Genomic DNA, 14,719 nt, shown 5'->3' with positions numbered 1-14,719 from the left:
GAAGACGGCCTGTCTCCCAAACCAGCTAGGGTTCCTTTTCACAAGAGAAAGTAAATACCAGGAGCTGGTAAAATTCCCCACCAAAAGTCCCTTATAGATGGAAGGGGGAAGCGCACATGCTTAATGCCAAGAGGAAGCAGAAGAGCCTGATGGGAAGCGGGTGTCCCATGCCCTGCCCCAATATCACCGGGACTCAGACAAATCCTCCAATCACTGGGCCAGCGGTCAGGTGGAGCGACGCTGACGTCCCTTTGATAAGCATTCTTATGGGCCAGCTTTTCCAAAGGGGTTGTGGTTAAGGCACAGAGAGGTTCAATAACTTGGTTGATAGGCGGTGTCCCGGGGTCGGCACTGGCTGTGAAACCAGCGATTCAACCAAGTTCTAATCTAGGGGCTGACCGCTTGTCACGACCGAGCACTTCTTTCAGCATCACGTGGAGCGCAGGCAGGGTGCCCGGCTAACTTAGCTAGACAGCAAGTGTGTGTGGTTTGTCAGGTGGACACGGAATGAGCCAGGGCTCCTCAGAAACCTGGCAGCTTGGCCAGTATCCTCCACATCTTTACATTAATAATATTGCGATCCAGCCATCCCAGGTATTGAAAGTTTTGTGGTGGGAACCCCAGACCCCCAAGGTAGTAAGATGGCCAACACCCATTGAAGTCACTGGGCAGTGGGTGCCTACCACCCCTAGGTACATTAGAAAATCCCAGCCTTAGAACTATACTTCCATTTGCTTTCACAAGAAAGAAGAGATGTAATCTCCCCCGCACACACACCCCGCCCCCCGGAAATTCCCAACAGCAATGTGTTTTAACACACTAAGGTCATTACAGGACAGACTTGCTTATTACGTCATTTACAAATCCCAAGCACTTCAAAAGCAAGACACAGAACAGCCAACAGATACAGGCCATACACTCAACCCAGGAAAGGTAGAGAGGGTCCAGTGGACTGGGAATCAGGAGACATGGGTCCTATTTCTGGCTCTGCCATTGGCCTGCTATGGGACCTTGGGCAAGTCACTTCATTTCTCTTGTGCCTCTGTTTCCTGCCCCACCCCTTGGCATATCCATCTACACTGTGAGCTCTTCAGGGCAAGGACAGAGGTACAGTACCCAGCACCGTTGGGGCCTCTAGGTCCTACTGTAAAACCATCATAACAATTCCCCCGTAACAAACCCATCCAGTATAGATCCGATATTTGTATTCGGCTGGCACTCTACATACTAGATACTGTCCAGATACAGGAAGAGCTGCCTGCCCTGAACAGCTGGTATTCCAAGGTAACATCCGAAGGGTGTGGGGAAAGAGGTATGGAGATTATATACCCTCTTCTCTCATTCAATAAAAATTCATCAGTCAACGTGTGTCTAAGGCTCGGTCTACACAGATCTGTCTCCATAGAGCTATTGCAGGTAGGGTGGCAAGTTTTTAAAGCTGAAATCGTTCTGCCAGCACAATTCCTACTCTGGACGTAGTTGTATCAGTAGGAAGGTGCACACACGCTGGGATAGCCATTCTCCCCAGCAGAAGCACCTTTATAGAGATACAAGTGCACCATACCACAGGGATTGGACCAGCCTAGCTAATGCATGTGTTGTTTTAATTTCAACATCTCCCACTTCTCCTCCCCCAGATCTGCAGGAAGTCAGCATTTCTCCACCAGTGGCCCCCAAATCCATTGCTATGCTTTGAGGGAATTTTAACAGGAAAGTACACTCCGCTCAGTTCTTATTTGTACAACTCAGCAGGTGGATTCCACTTTTCCCAGCAGAAAATAGCACAGAAGGCCGTGAAAACAGAGCTCTGCCTCTGGAAAGCTAGAGAGCTAACAGCCCGTGATGTGGCACCTGTTGCTAAATGATGGAGCCATTGTTTCCACAGGCAAAAGCATGATGTGTTAATGAGCTAACATGACAAAGCATGAAAAGCAATTATAACTGGACCATTTATGGCCTTAAATAGACTATGGGAAAAGGTGCTTTATATCTTGTTAGCAAATATGCTTTTAAAACCCTAATGCAGCCAGAACAAGTCCCAGGATTGGCCAGCAAGCCAAACAACAACCGGAAAAATATTCTGTTTGGTTCCAGCAAATAGGAAAAGTCCATGTCAGGCCAGCTTGGGGAGGGGGGGGGGGGTCTTTAGAGCCTTTAGCCCAGGGGTTAGGGCATTTGCCTGAGACATGGGAGACCCAGGTTTGAACCCCCACTCTGAACAGGGACTTGAAGTCAGAGTCCCCACTCCCAGGGGAGCATCCTAGCCACTCAGCTATAGCTATTCTGGGATGGGCGGCTCTCAGTTTCTCCAGCTGAAGTTGCTCCACTTGGTGTAAATACTTAAATATTCATTGGGTCAGACAGAAAGTGTGAGAATGACGCTCTAGCTTGGTGGTTAAGGCACTCACCCAGGAGACGTGGGTTCAAATCCCTCCTCTCCATCAGACAGAGACCACCCTAGCTATAGGGGCCATGATGGAGGGGCGGCTGGGACAAACCTGACAGCCTAGGCCTATGAGGAGGGGACAGGGGCACGCTGAAGTTCTGCCTTGGGTCTCAGATTGCCTTGAGCAGCTTCCACATCTCCTACCTCCCAGGTGAGGTCCTTAAATCCCAAGTGTAGCCCAGAGGCTCTATTTAGTTGCAAGTCAACATGTTTTAATGGTTCCCAACCAACGAGAATCAACCTCTCTTCAGAAAAGAGTACAAATGCAAAACCAGATTAAAAATTATTTCCATCAAGCCACCGTGCTAGCTAGTTACAATTTGAAGAGAAAGAGCATGGTGGTGAAATTCGACAGGGATGGATACAAGACATGAACATGGGTATTTGCTATACTTCTCCAGGAGAGGAAAATGAAAGCTTCTTGGACCAGCTCCCACAGTAATCCAAAACTACAGAAAATTCCCCAGCAATGGGATAGGACTTAACAGGCAGTAGGAAGGAAGTTCCTAAATTACAGGATTTACTCTAGGCACATACATTATGTTCTGGAAAGTTGGAATTTCAACTAAAGTAGCTACCCAGAATCTGCTTCTGAGGGACACGGAATGAGCAGATGAGAAAAACTGGGACGGTTGGAACCAGGATCTACGGTACAATAAGGGGTGAGGTCAGGTTATGACAGTTCAGGAAAGCACGTTCAGGGCAATTCAGAAAATGTCCAAGTGAAATGGGAGGAAACTTGGAAATTTACGAGTATGGCAAAAGAGAATCCTAGGAACCCCTTAAAGCACAACAAATCAGGGAGCCTCTGAAAAAGAATGCAAGGAATAAGATTTGGCCAGTGTGGCTTCACAAGGAACTGGCTCAAAGATTTGGGGATACACACAAACCTGGCCTGAAAATGGAAAAGCAGAGACATCATCAAACAAGAAGAATCATTCACTGAAGGCTTGCAGGGAAAGACAGGAGCTGGGGGGAAAGGCAGTAAGATAGTAGTGGCAAAGATGTCAAAGGGAATATGAAGGACTTTCAAAACAAAGGGAAAGTAGTAGTAGGAAGAAAGTAGGTCCATTAATAAGCAAGGGAGGCAGAATTAATGGATTACACAAAAATGACTGAACTGCTTTTCAAAAAGCATCAAAAAAGATCTTTCATAGATCACAGAATATCAGAGTTGGAAGGGACCTCAGGAGGTCATCTAATCCAACCCCCTGCTCAGAGCAGGACCAATCCCCAGACAGATTTTTACCTAAATTCCCTAAATGGCCCCCTCAAGGACTGAACTCCCAACCCTGGGTTTAGCAGGCCGATGCTCAAACCACTGAGCTATCCCTCCCCCACTTTGAGCAGTGGTAAGAAAGATCTTGTAAAAATAGAAGTCAGCTGAGCTGAAGGACATGCACTCAGGAACCGAGGGACTTTGCTGCACCTATCGCTGAACCACCACTGAAAATAGGGGAATTCCAAGAGAGGCCAAAAACAAATGCAGAACCAAATTTTTTTTTTTTTTTTTTTTTTTTTTTTTAAAGAAGTGCGTTATCCTGGAAATTACAGCCCTAAAAATCCTGCTTCTACCCCAACTAATCCAATGGAGCAAGGTATTAAGAGAAAAAAACGGAGTCACAGAGCTATGAGCAATAGGCAGCATGAGGGCAGGCTAGAAAGAGCACTTGTCAATCAAATGTGGTTGATTTTAGAAAGAAGTGAAAAGCAAATGGCTGACAGGAACTCAGTAGCTGTAATATACACAGGTGGATTTTAATATAGCTTTTGATATGGTCTCAAAATCCGATATTGAAATATTCAGAATTGTGTGGCTAGGAATGCTACAAAGAAGCCGTAACGGGCTAGGCATCGAATTTGGGGAAGGTGTCTAGCAGAGAACACCATAAGCACTCGGTCTTTGGTCTATCTTACAGGAGTTTGCAAGGCAACAGGGTGGCAAAAAAGGCCAATATAATTTCAGGCTTCATATGCAGAGGGTGATCACATCATGGAGCCGGAAATTAACAGATTCTCTGTGTAGCTCCACGTGATGACACCTGGCCGCTGAGCGTGGGCCGCGACGGCTGAGGAGCCTGGCCACTTCGCTCCTCCGGCCGCGCCTGCCACTCCCCCAAATGGCTCCTCCAGAGTCCGACCATGCTGCCCCCCCCTTGCCTGCAGGACCCAGCGGCGGCCCGGCAGGCTCCGCTTTTGAAAAAAAATGCTGGGCTGCCCAGGCGAGGGAACCAGGAAGCTGCCGGGAGAGGGGATCTGCCCGCCAGCTGCTGCCCACCCCACTGCTCCGCTCCCCCCAGCCTCCGGGAGAAGCAAGCAGCGCCCGCTTGCCACCCCTTCCCCTGTGCCCGCCCCCCACCGAGCCCCTCCAAGGGGGGGGCGCAGCATGGCCAGAGGAGCCGGTGGGGGGGGAGAGCCCGGAGCGGCCGGAGGAGGAGCCAAGGGGGGGCGCCTTTTTTATGGTTGCTCCCCCTGCACTGAGAAGCTGGCTACGCCACTGGCTGTAACTAGGAGAAATGGGGTTAAAGGGAAATTGAGGCTAATGGCAAGGAAATTCTCCTGATCGGGTGCATAAGGCTAGGGAGCGAGACATGTAAGCCCCAGCACTGGGGCAATCTTAGCCTGTTTCTGACATCTCGTATAGTCAGCATGGCTAAAACGGAGCTCTTCACCCCACCAGCCCCCTCCACCATCTCCTTCTCCACCACTGTGCACAACCCCACCCACCTTCCTGTTGCTCAGGCCCATAGCCTGGGCATCTTCATCAACCCGCCAGGTCCTCACACCCAGGCTGTGTCTAAATCGCGCAAATTCTTTGTCATGTCTCTAAGATACAGCCACACGGCTAGAACTCGTATCCAGGCTCTTGCCTGGCATCTCCGTTACTGCAACAGCCGTCCCTCTGGCCTTAACAAAGGCCATCTCGCTCCACTCGCATCCATTCACAACATCGCTGCCAAGATCCTTTTCCTAGCCCGTCACTTTGACCATGCCCCCCTCTCTCTGCACCCATTCCCTCGCTCCCCCCCCCCCACTGCATAAACCAACTACTTGTCTTCACTTTCCAGGCCCTGACTGGTCTATCTCCACCTACCATCTCTCATTCGACTCGTCTCTGATCAGCCACCAATACCCACTTGTTACATTTTCAAACAAGCACCTCCATGCTGCCCTCCAGTTCGGGAGGAGCTGCCCATACACATCTGCAAAGCCACCTCATTGTCCGGGTCCGGTCCCTCCTCAACACCTCCTTTGCCTGATGCCTACAAAAAAATAAAACCCAGGCTGCTGGTGTGCTGATACCACTGCTATGGCTATCATGCTGACCAATATCATCTCCGTGTTTCCTGGTACTCCCCCGCTGGTCCTTCTGTATCAATCTGTCACCCGTTTTCTTAGGCCGTAAGGGTCCTGGGGCAGGAACCATCTTTTTGTTCTGTCTGTACAGCACCTAGCACACTGGGGTCCTGATCCATGACGAGGGCTCCCAGGCACTAGAAGGATACAAATAATAAATTAAAAAGCTAGGAGTGGACCAAACCCAGTAGAGCATGTACAAACAGGGAACAGCAAGGCACTGGTCCCCAGGAGATGGGCTGCATAGTCTGACAGATCTTTTTCATCTCGACGTTCCACTACGCCATTTCTTCTAAAGCTCTTTGATACCGTGCCCTCCAGCTGGGATCATTCCACACACGGCGTGAGCAGCCCAGACTTCAGCAAAAACTTCATCTACTCCAGCAGCTGCCTAGCCACTCGCTCCCTCAGCAGACCTGGAACTTGACAGAAGAGGAGGTTGCAGAGAAGCGGTATCCCAGAAAAGGTGGTGACAGCCATAACGCATTGAATCGGTTTATAATTAAGATGATCAGCTGAGCTCCATTTTAGCCAGGTCCCAAGACAAGCAGCAGCAAGACTGCACTAATACAACCACAAATCCAATACTGCACCTAAGAATCTAGCAAGCAGTCATGGGTAATTTAAGTATGCTAGAGAGACATGCCAGAAAGCAACAGATACCACCATAATAGATACGGTATGAAAACAGATAGGTTACTATCTCGCTGCTTTGATAGCAGAACTACTGCAGTATAAAATGTCCCTCACTCAATCTCAAACCCTTGTTAGAAACCAATCTTAATTACAACAGTAATTCAGACCAATCTTCGATCCAATTACCGTACAAAGTTAGCAGCTGGAGAGACAACACGTGGGAAAATGTCTGGCTTTTAGGCAGAGACAAGATGGGTGAGGTAATATCTTATTGGACCAACTTCTGCAGGTGAGCAAGACAAGCATTTGGTAATCTCAGACTGCCTTACTGACCAATATAACTCAGATTTGTTTAGATCTGAATACTCATGATTGAAACCTGGCTAACGGGTGAAGAAGTACTGAATTGCAAGGCACGTCTAGCAGGTGGGGTGTTCAGCTCAGTTTTATTTAACATGTCATTAATGACCTGGAAGAAGGCATAAGTACAGAGCATGTCAATTGAGTTGCCAGGGGATACCAAGTTAGAAGTGCAGCAAAGACAAAGAAGGATGGAGAATACCACAAAGGCATCAAACAAATGAGTCATTCTGGAGAAATACAATTTAACAGATCTGGAGAAAAATAACTCCAAGTGTATTCAGGGCTTAGTGGAGGAGAGGTGCTTAAAAGCAGTAGTGGCAAAGGAGAACCAACAGCGGCCAATGATGAGATGTCTGTTTGGAACATTTTATTTTTGATCTGGGGCTAGAAGAAGACCGTAATCAAACCACGTTACAAAGGGTATTGTTTCCATGCAAGCCACTGGACCAGCCCGGAGCTTCCCTCACATGCAATAGCATCAATATGGTCCTTAAAAGGACAATCTGGAATCACATTCCATTCTATATGCATCCGAAGAAGTGGGCTGTAGTCCACGAAAGCTTATGCTCTAATAAATTTGTTAGTCTCTAAGGTGCCACAAGTACTCCTGTTCTTTTTGCGGATACAGACTAACACGGCTGCTACTCCCAGAGTGGTGACTCTGACCATCTTATTCAGACCAAAAGTGTCCCTGGAAATTTAAAGGCATGTCCTCTTTAGAGTCAATACATCTGATTTAGTCATGGAATAACATGAGTGTTTATTAGGTAGACTAATATGCACATTAAGAAATAAAGATATTCCAGGTGGAATAAATGAACGCCCAGTTCACAGACCCTCATTGTGCAATACAACAGCTGCCGAGGCGGCAAACATTCAGGAAGCACAAGACTGAGCTGCAACAGAGCCAGACTGAATTCAGCCTTCCTAGTTCCTTTTCTGGAATTAAGTCCTGTAACTGATCCACTCGGAAGCTCAACTTCACAGGGCTGTGAGAGCAGCTGCTGCCCAAGCACAGCAGCGCCACCAGAGCGAGGGCTGAAGCCATCTCTCCATACTGCACTACATTTTTAGGATCTATCCCTTGCACAGAATGAAGGAGCCTGCTGATCTGTCTAAATGGAGGTCTGACCACCAGGCTGCTTGGATCCAGTTGGAGGCACTACATGCATGGAACCTGTAGTCTCCTGGTCAATCGGAGGGTGGCTGCAGCTAGCACCTAAGGAGCCCCTATTTTAAGATTCTACTGCTGTAGTCACAGTTATGGCAACTTGTGTCTTCCAACCATGTTTCCATGAGCCCATAACTTTCCAACACATGCATGGGGGGCAGAGGGGGACTTCAATAAATAATGCAGAACTCACAAGTGATTTGCTACAGATAGCACCATGGGATTCCACATTGATTGTTTCCCAACAATTCTGGTTCAGACAAAAAGAACGAGGAGTACTTGTGCCACCTTAGAGACTAACAAATTTATTTGGGCACAAGCTTCCGTGGGCTAAAACCCACTTCAAGTGGGTTATATATCTTCCTACTGTATTTTCCACTGCATGCATCCGATGAAGTGGGTTTTAGCCCACGAAAGCTTATGCCCAAATAAATTTGTTAGTCTCTAAGGGGCCTTGTTCTTATTGCTGATACAGACTAACACGGCTACCACTCTGAAATCTGGTTCAGAACGGATCAATTTCTAAAAACAAAAGTTTTTCCCCCCCCCCCCCCCCCCAACTACTAGCACCACAAAATCCATCTGGGATGTTCAAAGAAAAGTGGGCTCCTTCCAGCTCATATATCATCACCATAAAAGATTCACCAGGTCACATTTTTTTGCTCCCAAGACACTGTGGCTGCACAGTTGTGAAGGTAGAATTCCATTCTACAAATAGACTTCAGCAATTCTACTGATGTGCCTGCCAGAACGGAATCCTTCTCTCTCCCCATAACTAGAGGTGCACGGTGTCGGAGAAAAACTGAGTTCTCACTCTTTTGTTTGACCCTTCTGTCAGTTCTTTTCTCTGCTTCCACAACGGACTTATTCATCACTAAAGCAAGCAGTTATGATATTGAACACAAACCTGGAGAAGATCTGTCAAGGAAGAAGGGACCACTGTAAGAGTATGTAACATCCTGGAATTTCCAAACTTTTCAAAGCTTGATTTCACAGCACCTATGTTATTATTGCTAGTTTTTTTTTCATTTAACATTAGAGGTGCAGTAGTGCCTCTATGGGTTGTCTCTCATTTAAAGGCAGGGGCTCATCCTCTTTATTTTGAATGAATTTATCTTGTGCATATCGCACAAATTTACAGCACAGTGGGTAAAAACACTCAAGTACTGAAAATCCCTAGAAATTTCAATGAAATATTACTTGGTAAAAGTCTAAATTAATGTTAAAGTGGGAGCTTCTAGAATGTTCAATGCAACTTTTCTCAAACTCCTTTAACTTACAGCGGCTGGTTCACGATGCATGCTTTCCATATAACAAAGACATATTGACAGCATTCCGGGGGACTTTCCTTAAACAAAATCAGAATGGGACACTTAATCCCAAATAAGAACGTCCACACAGGGACTTGCACCGCTATAACTAGAGGTGTGAATTAAAGCTGATTTGAGTTATTTTAATGCAAGTTTGTGTGCAGATGGGGCCTCAGGCACAAAGGATGGAAACCAAGCAGGGGGGCTCCCCAGCAGGTGAGGCAGAGCTGGGAAGCCAATCACTCCTGCACAGCTGGGTAGCTTAATTGCATGATCAGAGAACAGGAGACTGGGCTTCCAGGTGCTCAACTCCTTCCACATATCTGCACAACAGCCCAGTGCCAGGGAAATCCAGCTCTGTTCACCGTGTCTGAGTGCTCCCAGAGCCAGAAAGTGCCAGCCCTGCCTCGCCCAATCCAGAGCAGTGCGTTCAGAGGGTGGAGTGGGCAAGTAGCAGAAGTCCCACAACCCCTGAAAGCTGGCGAATTTAATCCAAGTCAGGAAGGATGACACATCTGCTCTGGAATGAAACTTAAGTACATTGTTGGTCAGCCTGGAAAGAGGCTTTTTAAAAACAAATTCTAAATCCATTTGAGCCTTTCTTGATTTAGCCAATCGCTCTGGGGCCCAGCAGGAAGACATCCTGCCAGGCACAGTAGCTAGGTTCCATAACTATTCTTCTAGGATTCAGCACAAACCCTGTAATCACAGGGAAGCCAGGAGATGTGGACCATTTCATTTCATTGTTCACGGTTTCACATACATGCTCTTTCAGAGGACATCTACCTTAAAGGTGGCATCTTAGGCAGCTATCAGTCAGGGGGCCTTTCAGTATGTCATTTCTAGCAGCAGCTGGGAACAAATCCACTGTCAGTGCAAAAGTCCCAGATTTGATTCGGACTTTGGGTAAAGACAACATACTTGTAACACACAGAAAGGTCCCTTCCAAGAAGGCTTCCAATAGTGAGGTTATATTACACTTTATTATGGGAGTGCCCCATAGCCTCAACCAGGATCTGGGCCCCAGGCCATAGAGTAAAACAGTCCCCACCCTGAAGAGCTCATAATCCAATTAAGACATGACAACAAGTGGGTGTAACAACCAGAGGGAAGAGGAGGGCAAGCGACCAACACGTGGGCACCTAGTGACATACACAATTAGCTGGCCTGAAGTCAAAGATTTGGTTTTAAAAAATAAAATCAGGATACTAGCAATCCTCACTAGCCATTTGCCTGGGTGGTGCTAACCTGTGGAGACCAAGCCCCAATGCCCCATAACCTGAGCCCTGCCACCCAGGGCTGAAGCCCTTGGGCTCCGGCAAGTCTAAGCCAACCTTGGCAACCCCATTAAAACAGGGTCCTGACCCACAGTTTGAGAACAGCTGGATCAGAACATTATCGGTTACTGTCTGCAGTTCTGATGTCTACATTCCTAAAAGGATGTTGACAAACTACAAAGGGCTCACAAGAATGATTCAAGATCTGGAAAACCTCCCACAGAGGGAAAGTTTAGGAATTTCAGCTTATTGAAGAGAAAGTTAAGAGAGACTTGATCAGGGTCTGTACGTAGCTATATGGGGAGAAGATTTCTGATAGCAGAGAGCTTTTTAAACCAAAGACACAACAAGACCCAATGACCGGAAACTGAAGTTAGATAACTTAAGGATGAAGACAGAGTGCAAATCTTTAAACCCAGAGGGGAATTGGCAATGGGAAGAACTTATCTAGGGATAGAGTGGATGTGATCAACATAGGAATTCCTGGGTGAAATTCTCTGGCCTGAGTTGTGCAAGAAGTCAGACTAGACGATAGTCCCTTCCGGCCTCAAAACACATTAACTCCTCTCACTCCTTAAACACCAGAGACCTTGTGACCAGTCCTTGGCGTCAGCCACAGGATTCCCATTCGATGGGAAGCCACAATAAGTAGTGCACTTCAAAGTAGCAGCCAACCCACTTCCTATTCCATTTACCTCCCCCTTAAATCCCATCTCAAACCTACCGTACAAGCATCTCCAATATTTTCCCCTCTCTAAGCGTCATCCCATTATTCCTACTTATTTGCCTTTTACCACCCCAAAAACATTTCTTCCCCTCTTTGGTGTGTATAGTCTTCTCTTTCTTGTAGGTTACGTGCACATGCACACACCTTGCCAGTGAACTCAGCTAGAGAGAGAGAGAGAGAGGGAGAGAGAGCGCGTGCGCATCTTTACTCTTTCTGCATAAATCCCTCTCTTTAGTCCCCTGATCATTGTTGCTCTTCTTTGAACTCTAATTTGTCAATATCCAGCTGGTAACATGCCCAGAAATAAACATAATAGTCTAAGTCAGTGGTTCTCAAAGCCAGTCCGCCGCTTGTTCAGGGAAATCCCCTGGCGGGCCGTGCCGGTTTGTTTACCTGCCGCGTCCACAGGTTCGGCCAATTGCTGCTCCCACTGGCCGCAGTTCGCCACTCCAGGCCAATAGGGGCTACGGGAAGCAGCGCGGGCCGAGTGATGTGCTGGCCGCCACTTCCCACCGCCCATTGGCCTGGAGCGGCGAACCGCAGCCAGTGGGAGCTGTGATCGGCCTAACCTGCAGACGCGGCAGGTAAACAAACCGGCCCGGCCCGCCAGGGGCTTTCCTTGAACAAGCAGCAGACCGGCTTTGAGAACCACTGGTCTAAGTCACCCTAGAGCTGTAGAGAGAAACTATTACTTCCCTGCTCCGTGTTGTGATTCAGCCTCAGAGTATGAATATGCAGCCCAAAATTGCGCTGGTTTTTTTGCAGCCATATCACATTCCAAGTTTCTGTCCAAGTTCCTGTCCTCTCACCCAAGGTCTCTTTCAGCGTCACTGCTATCCAGGTTTCTGCTGCCAATTTACAGTTTATTCAGAATATTTTAGCCCAGATGTGTTCATTCAAGTTGCTCAGTCATTGATTGCAAGTTTCCTTAATATTCTTTTATTTTCACTCAGTTCCTCCCCATCAGTAGAGAGATGCTCTTAAAAACCCTACACATTCGCCAGACCCAGAAGAACATAGGCAGAGAGAGACACTTTTGTTCTGGGTTTTTAATCTGCCTAAGTTTTGTGCAACATTTACATACCATGTGGACAGACACTAAGATAAACGGAGAAGAAACCATTTTGACTCTAATGCTTCTCCTGATTAAATTATCATCTAAGTAACCGAGGGGCCTCTTTGATCCCCATTTGCCTGGATTTGTTAACCAAAAGACACATGGTTAACTAAGATCTCCGGTGCCCTCTGGCTTCAAGAACCTCAAGAGTTGGCACGGGAATTTTTTTGTTCTTGTTTTTCATCTGTCATAAGCAGGTCTATTAAATCCAGACATACCATCATCCATCAATAAGGTTAGCACCCAAAGTAAATGTTCCTGGTTACACCAGTGGGTCCTTTTACAACATCCTAGGATCAACTCTGAGTATCTGCATTACCCTAAAGATCTCAGAGTACAAATCAGTCTGAGATTTAGTGCAAAAGGGTTTTCACCGCAACACAAAATCCACATTTGAAAATCACGTTCTTGAATATGGTATGTCCACATCTGGTCTGGGTCTAATCCAGCCAGGCACCGTCAACCAAAACAAGCCATCTATACTTGAGCAGATCTAGCCACCTGAGCATCAGGTAAAAGCTAGGCCAGCGTGGCTCAGTAATGGAAACAATACTTCCTGCTGCTTCTCTTGCTAGAATTCAGGCTTCAGTGAATTCACTGATGCCAAAGGCATTTCTAAACACTTTGCTGCAACTGGCGCCAGGGGCAACAGTATGTTCCTAAAGGAAGAGCTTCGCTTCATGAGATGAGGCAAATAGTGCCAGGACGGAGATGTAGAAGGCTAAATTTCAGTTCCCTTGCTCAGGCCAAGAGACTATATTAGCCAAAGGAATTACAGCTCATAAAAATCTTCAAATGCTATTGCTATCTATCATTCCAGTAACTTGAGCACTCCGGAGAAGAGAGACAGGTGCTCCTGCCGTCACGCACTAGGGTGAGGGCATCAATACAAGATCTTACTTAGACAGACAGGGCATTGAGGAAGACAACGTAAGAGTTTGCTAAATAAGTCAGACAACACAGCATTTGAGATACATTTGCCTTCACCAAGTAGGCAAAGAAATAAGAAGAGGGACACTTGTTTCTAAAAGCTAACTCTGATGTCCAGTAATCTCATTTAAAAGTCTGTCACAAGCACAATTCTCTCCCCTCTGAAAAAGCGTGCCCATTTTTGTCAGTTTTTCCACTAAGCTAAGATTCATCTAGCCATTCACAATTAGGCTGTTTAAAGAACTAAGCAAGACAGGTCCAAGATTTAAGTAGCATCCTCCCCCATAACCTCTCAGATCTGGTTTTTCCTCTGAGTTCTCCAGTGAAAACTCATCTGGCCCCTCATTTCCACCCAGATTACTGCAATTTCTTTATCCCTGGTCCCTCTGACACACTGCCTTCTTCCACTCCATCCAAAATACACTGCTGGCAAAATCATCTTCCATGTCCATCAGAGTGACCATGTCCTCCACTGCACAGAATTCAAGCTGTTTGTCTTAATATTCAGAGCCCTGCATAGCTCGGCCCACCTCCCTTTTATCCATCCTTGCCTCATTTTCCCCTGCAGACTCTCAACTACCCGTATGTCAGCTCTCTCTCCATACCTTCTTCACTAGGTCGTTCCCCCACCCCAAGACCCACATGAGGCTACTACCCACTCCAGCCAGGAGTCCTATGGGTAGCTCGCTGACCCATGAGGACAAAGTAATTTGGGAACCATTTACATATCCTATTTTAAAAGTGTTGTTGACAGGTAGACCTAAGTTATGCCCCATCATCCTACACTGCCTGTCTTTAGATTGTGAGTGCCTCAAGGCAGGGATTGTGTCGTCTTCTTTGGTTGGAAAGTGCCTACCTTGCGGCAGAGAGAAGGGTCGCGTCTCTAGCTACCAAAAGCAGGGATAAGAGCAGCACAGAAGCTGGGAGCACCACCACAAGGGAGTTCTTGGCGGCACCTGCCCCCAGTGAGAGAGTGGAGCTGAGGAAAGTGAGCTCCCACTAGGCGCTCAAGCCACTCTTCCAGGCTAGCCGGGTGTGATGTGGAGGTGAGGAAAGCAGACTCAGACCAAGCTATGGAACTCCAACACCCCCAAGACCAGAGAACCGGTTACACTATGCATGCCCTAAACGTCCATGAAAACCAGGCCATATACCATGGCCCAAACCTACCCACCCTTCTCTGTCACTCCCAAAGAGTCTCACTGCGAATGCTCTTCACCCACAACCCAAATCCCCTGCTCCCGAGTCACTCTGCTCTCAGGTCCTTCAAACCCACTGCTCCCTCCAACCCCACAAAACCCAGAGAAAGAGTTCTGTAAAACCCACCAGCACAACAAGCACCCGCCCCACCACAGCCCTCTCTCCGGGGGTTCCCACATCCATCC

At 47.3% G+C, this 14,719-nt stretch overlaps 1 protein-coding gene across 2 annotated transcripts in view; it reads right to left on the bottom strand.

Annotated features, from left to right (window-relative positions):
• LOC128833829 (phosphofurin acidic cluster sorting protein 2-like) overlaps window positions 1-14,719 on the bottom strand; it is a 108,704-nt gene that overhangs the window by 93,003 nt on the left and 982 nt on the right. The window lies entirely within an intron of this gene.

This window comes from Malaclemys terrapin, chromosome 3 (genome assembly GCF_027887155.1).
Source record: "Malaclemys terrapin pileata isolate rMalTer1 chromosome 3, rMalTer1.hap1, whole genome shotgun sequence".
Taxonomy (NCBI): domain Eukaryota; kingdom Metazoa; phylum Chordata; order Testudines; family Emydidae; genus Malaclemys; species Malaclemys terrapin.
Note: the sequence above shows the minus strand (reverse complement) of the source record. Positions and strands in the feature narration are given on the sequence as shown.